At 38.5% G+C, this 6762-nt stretch overlaps 1 pseudogene; it reads left to right on the top strand.

Moving 5' to 3' along the window:
- The first annotated feature begins 2494 nt into the window (after positions 1-2494).
- LOC128594715 (serine/arginine-rich splicing factor 2-like) lies at positions 2495-5809 on the top strand (annotated as a pseudogene).
- The last annotated feature ends 953 nt before the right edge of the window (positions 5810-6762 follow it).

The following is a 6762-nucleotide window of genomic DNA, read 5'->3' as shown; positions in this document are numbered from 1 at the left end:
ACTACAAGAATAGCCAAAGATTATATACTTACTGAGCTAATTGGCAATGGGGAGAGGTAGTAAAATCAAAAGATAATTCCAAAGAAATTAATAAAGGACAGAGAAATATTAAACATGTAAGCCAAGTAGCTCATAGTAATTTATAGCATTATAATATTACATGTCCATGGGTTAAATTCTCCAATTAAAACACAATAGTTCTTTTGGCTTTCTTAGGAAAATCCTGCTTGTGAAAAGCTCATCTATACCACAAGGCTATAGAAATTTTAAAAATAAAAGATACATGAAGCAAATACCAATAGAGAAATGATGTCTTTTTGAATGACCAATAAAGTAGACTTTAATGGCCTAAATTGATTTAAATGCCAAAACTGACAAAAATGCAAAGTAAAATAGATAAATTGTCATTTAGGGAGGAAAATTTTAGCACACCTCTTTTGGTAACTGACAGGTAAAAGTTTTAAAAACCAATAATTTGGAAAACATTGACAGATGTCCTGATGAAGACATGATAGGGAAGTTGATACATAAGTGATAGGTAAAACAATAGTTACAAGCTGCAGCAACATCATATGCATTCTTTTCAATTATAAATGAAAAATGTGTAAAACTGAACCATTAAATATACAAAACTGCTGGGCCATGAAGCATATCATGATAAATTTATAAAAAATGAAAATAATAAAAAAAAATCCTGACTACAGTGTAACAGTGTAACTAGGTGAGAGAGTAATAAAACTAGGGGGGTAAATAGACTTCTAAATAATGCAGGCTCAAAGAATAAATTACAATGGAAGCTGCAAAATATATTGAATTGAGACGTGTTTCTGACAAAGATGGAATTTATTCTCACACCAGAAAGAAACCTACATGGACAAAATAAATAACCATTTTCAAGGTTATTGCTTGTTTCAAGAGGCCATGAAGCAAGACAGTGATCCCTAGAGCAGAAAACAAATGAAATGAGCACTACAGTTACCCTCAGCTTACTCCCATGAGAGAAGTTTTGGGCTGTTGCACACAGAAAGGGAATGCAGGTGGAACTGACAGAATTTGAGATGAAGAGACAGTTGAGTCTGAAAAGACCAAGGTGGCTAAAGTTCATAGGGCAGAATAGTAAAAAGGAAAGCACTACATAGGGAAAGAACTCTGGAGATTTACAGAGGGTTCTTGAGTCTTGGAAGGTAATATCAAGGCATGCAGATTGTGAATCTACCCTGAGTCAGGAAAGGAACCACCTAGAAGAATTAGAGGAAACAGTACCAGCATTATACACAAGGCTAGGAATAGTAGCTATTCCCACCAGCAAGATAGGAAAATCTCCTAATTTACAAAGGACTGGGTAAAGTACACAAAAGTGATATGCCTCAGTAGTTGCCACTAGTTACCTCCATTAGTTTCCTATTGCTGCTATAACAAATTACCACAAACTTAGTCACTTAAAACAACACAGATGTATTATCTTATAGTCCTGAAAGTCAGAAGTCCAAAATGGGTCTCACTGGACTAAAATCAAGATGTCAGCAGAGCTGCATTCCTTTTGGGGGCTTGAAGTAAAGAATCTATTTTCTTGCCTTGTTTTGGAAGTCTTTCACATTTCTTGATCCTCGGCCCCATATCTCCACCTGTAAAGCCAACATTCAGCCAAGTTCTCGCATCCTGTCATTCCAAGTTCTCTTTGTACTCCCTCTTCTACTTTTAAGGATACTTATGCTTATACTGGGCTCACACAGATAACACAGGATAAACTATTTTGGGGTCAGCTGATTCCATCTTCAAACTTAATTTTCTTTTTTGGCATAAACATATTAGCAGGTTCTAGAGACAAGGATGTAGATGTCTTTGGGTGAAGAGGGAGATTTCTGCCTACTACATTGGCCTAAGCTAAATGGTGCCCACATGGTTCAGTTTCTGGTGAAGCCTTTTTTCTGGTTTGCAGATAAGGTTGCCTTCTTGGTATATATTCACATGGCAAAGAGAGGATGAGAAAGCTCTTGGGTGTCTCTTATAACGACGCTAATCCCATCATAATGCCTTACCCTCATGACCATTTCTACCCATACTTATCTCCAAACGTTCTCATCTCTAAATACTATACCAATGAATGTTAAGGCTTCAACATAGGAACTGCAGAATGAGACAAAAAATTCAGGTCAAAACAACATATAATGAGAACACTATGTGAAGAAAAAAGAGAAAAGGGAACAAAACAAATACTTGAAGAAATAATTACTGACGCCAAAACAGATCAGGAAGCTCAGAGAATATCAAATAATACACCTAGGCATATCATATTCAAACTGCATTAAATCAAGGAAAGAAAATCTTACGCCAGAGGAAAAATTACTTTACACAATAGCTAGGATAAGAATTGCATTAGACTTTTCAGAAAACATGCAAGCAAGAAAATATTTGAAATACCAAAAGAAAAAAAAATACTTGCTTAGAATTCTGCATTTAAGTTAACCTTCAGAAGTGAAGGAGAAATATGAAGATGTTCTCAGGCAAACAGAGAATTTATCCTCAGGAGACATGCCTTGAAGAAATGTTAAAAGATCATCAGAAAGATAAAGTGGACAGAGGGGTGATTTCTGCCTATAGATATAAATCAGAAACTTTGATACAGGTCAGAAACTTTAAAGTGCTCATAAAGAAAGGAAAAGCATTAGAGATGGAATAAATGAAAGTAAGTGAAAATTTGTTTAAATTGATCTAACATAACAGTTTTTTCAAAATAATAGCAATATATTTGGTGATTATTGTTAAGTGAAATCAATGGCAGCAATGTTACAAAGGACCAGAGGAAGGAATCGGGAATAATCTGTTATAAAGCACATCACTATTCATAAAGTGATATGAAAGTGGACTTATATTAATTGTTAATGTATGTTGCAAACTCCAGGACAACCACTAAAAAAGGAAAAAGGGAATTGATTGCTAAGGGAAGAAGAAAATCGGAATTCTATAAAATGCTCAATTAAAACCAAAGAAGATTGAGAGTGGAAAACAAAAATAGAAACAATAAGAACAGTGAATAAAACTGATAGATATTAATCCAACTATATCAATTACTTTAAACATCAGTGGTCAAGATACACCAATTTTAAGACAAAGTGGATTGACAAACAAGACCCAAATTATATGTTGTTTATAAGGAACTAAGTATAAAGACATAATAAAGGGATAAAGAAAGATCATGCTAGCACTGGGGTGCTATTTTATTTATTTTTTTTTCTTTTGTTGCTGTATTTGTAAATGATAAAAGATGAAGGACAGTGACTTCTAGCTGGGCACTGAGCCCAGGGCTGGCACTGACTGCCCATGTGTTGCCTGCACCAGCTATACGTGAGAACTCAGCTAACCAGCAGAAGAGAATTTGTGGGTGGAGTGCTGTCTTCACAGATGTTGAGGCATGGCAGACAGCCCAAGTGGTGGTCCATGAAGGAAATAGTGCCTGCCTGCCTCACCCTGTGCATGTTGCTGCTGCCTTTCATCCTTTGCCATTTGTCAAGGTCTTGGTGGCTCTCTCTGACCCACCTTGAGGCCCTGCTCTGAGCTTCAAGGTGCATGGGTACTTCCCTCTTCCCAAAGCCCTTCTCTTAGCCACCAAGGTGTCTGCACAGGGCTGAGAGTACTATTTTACTTTATACAAAGCCAACTTCAGTGCAAGAAGAATTATCAGGGGTATTACATAATGATAAAGAAGTCGATTCTCCAAAAAGACATAACAATTCATTATGCATGTTCACCTAACAATAAAGCATCAAAATACATAAAACAAAAACTGATGGACCTTTAAGGAAAAACAGGTGAATCCACTCTTATACTTGGAGACTTAAATATATCTCTATTAGTAGCTGACAGATCCAACAGGCAGAAAAATCTGAGGACATTTTTAAGTTGAACAATACCATTATTCAACTGGAACTAGTTGACATCTATAGAATACTTTATCCAATGACAACAGAAATTGACACACAACATTCACAAAGACCATATTTTGAGCCATAAAATGTACCTTAACACAAATGGTCAAGGAGGGTTCAATAAAAAAAATGTTTTGAACTAAATTAAAATGAAAATACAGCTTATTAAAATCTGTGAGATGCAGTGAAAACTGCCCAGAAGGGAATTTATGGTACTAGAATGTGTATGTTAGAAGCAAGAAAAATCTAAAATCAACAATCTAAGCTTTCACCTTGTGAAACTAAAAAAGGAAGAGCAAATTCAAGCTAAAGAAAGCAGAAAACAAATAGTAAAAATAAGAGCAGAAATTAATTAATTTGAAAACAGGAAATGAATAGAGAAAAACAAAACTGTTTTTTGGAAATATTGATAAAATTAATAAGACTTTGGCTAGGTTAACTTTTTAAAAGAGAAATATGAATTACTAATAAATGAGAAAGGCCATCAAACATAATGAGTAACTGCATTTGTTGGACACAATCTACAAAAGTTAACACAAGAAGATATAATCTAAATAGCCCTATATCTAAAGAAATTCATTGATTCAATTAAAGAAATTGAATCAGTAACTAATAACCTTCCCAAACAGAAAACATCAGGCGCATAATGTGTTCACTAGTGAATTCTACCAGACATTTAAAGAAGAAATGACAGCCCCCTTCTTACCTGTGCTTTTGCTTTCCATGGTTTTAGTTACCTTCCAGTCAACCATGGCCCAAAGATATTAAATGGAAACTTTCAGGAAAAAAATGTCGTAAGTTTTAACTTCCATGCGGTTTTGAGTAGCATGATGTAACCTCTAGACCTTTCACTCCACCCCACTTAGCACAGGAATTATCCCTTTGTCCAGCATATCCGTGTATTATACACTACCTGGCTATTAGTCATTGACATCGTTTGCTCCTGACTTCTAATCACCTACATTCTATGATTTGATAAGCCAGGATCACCCAAAGCAGATGATCTCTCTTTTTGACATATTATCAAGTCAGTAGTGGCCTAGAACTGTCACAGTGCCTAGGTCATTTCTTCACTTCATCTCAGCATGTAGACATTTCATCATCTCACATCATCATACGGGGTGAGTACAGTATGTTCGCTAACAGACCAGGTTGCTCCGCTGCTCCCTCTTCCTCCGCCTGGCCTTTCCTAGCATCCCACGCGGAAAGCAAAGCCAGAGAAGAGGCGCGGCGTTGCACCGCAAGAACTGGGACAGCCCGAGTCAGTTCGTGGGACTCCGGGCCGCCTCTCAGAGCACTGAGCTTCGGCCGCCCTCTCCTGATGTACAGGGCATGACCTCCCTCCATGTGCATAACCTAACCTACCGCACCTCGCCTGACAGGCTGAGGCGCGTGGGTGACATATACACCCTGCAGAACCGCAACACCAAGGAGTCCCGCGGCTACGCGTGGGTCAGACAACAAGCGGGAGGCCGCGGCCGCCGAGGACCGGGGTAGAGCTAGACTGGCACTAGCTGCGGGAGCCGCTGGCGCGTTGCGGCCGCCGGGAGGATCAGCACCTTAGCCGCCTGGGACCGCCACGGCAGATGCGGGGGCGGCGGCTACGGAGCCTGGAGGCACAGCCCATCCCGACGTCTGAGTCATTCCAGGTCCGGAAGCAGATCGCGCTACAGCAGCTCGAAGTCTCAGTACCGCACTTGCTCACGTTCTGGCTCTCGCTAGACCTCTGAATCCAGAGCTGCGTGAAGGTCCCCTCCAAGTCTTCGTCGGTGTCCAGATCTCGGTCGCGGTCCAGGTCTAGGTCCAGGAGTCCTCCCCGGGCGTCCAAGAGGTAATCAAAGTCCAGGTTGCTACCCAAGAGACACCTGCCACAAGTCACCTAAAAGAAAGGAAGGTTGTCCTCGTAACGTGATGTGTTGGCCAGCAACGTAATGGCAGACTTTGGGGGAGAGGACCACGTACATAGTCCATCTAAGAGCCCTTGGAATAAGCAACTGGCTATTGGAAAGGGTTATTTTGTAAGCCCTAGATCTTGTTGCCAAAGCCTTTCTGGTCTACATCTGTACAGTTATTACATTTCTAAGTTGGTAGATATCTCAGTCAATAATGTCACCGTAACTTTATGGGCCCCATGTATAATGGAAAACATTAAGATGACAAAAAATGTTCACATATGTTAGTGGTGAAAAATTAAACACCATTTATTAGAAAAGGTGTGGATTGATTTATCTCATACATTGCTAGTGGATGTGTTAACTAAGGATAATTTCTTTGTGAAATAATTTCTATAATCTAGCAAAGTTGAATAGTGACAATTCATGACTTTAAAATTTCTCTACTGCATTAACTAAAGATAGTGATATGTGTTTGGGTCATCTGTATCTATGTCCATATCCATATCTATATGTCTATATCAGGAATGGAAAAACAAATAACCACATTCACTCTCTAGACAGCGGTTCTCAACCTGTTGGTGGCGACCTATTTGTAACAATGAAAATATATCCTGCCAGGATATATATATGTCAGATATTTACATTATGATTCATAACAGTAGCAAAATTACACCTACGAAGTAGCAAAGAAAATAATTTTATGGTTGAAAAGAAGTTTGGAGAATACTCAAGAAACTAAAAGTAGACCTACCATTCTGATCCTGCAATTCCTCTAGTAGGTATATACGCAGATGATCAAAAATCATTTTACAACAAAGACATTTGCACCAGAATGTTTATTGCAGCCCAGTTCATAATTGCCAAGACATGGAAACAGCCCAAGTGCCCATTGACCCATGAATGGATTAAGAAGTTGTGGTATATGTACATTATGGAATACT

Source organism: Nycticebus coucang, chromosome 9, assembly GCF_027406575.1.
Source record: "Nycticebus coucang isolate mNycCou1 chromosome 9, mNycCou1.pri, whole genome shotgun sequence".
In the NCBI taxonomy this organism is placed as follows: domain Eukaryota; kingdom Metazoa; phylum Chordata; class Mammalia; order Primates; family Lorisidae; genus Nycticebus; species Nycticebus coucang.
The sequence above is the reverse complement of the archived record's forward strand: the minus strand, read 5'-3'. Positions and strand labels throughout refer to the sequence as shown.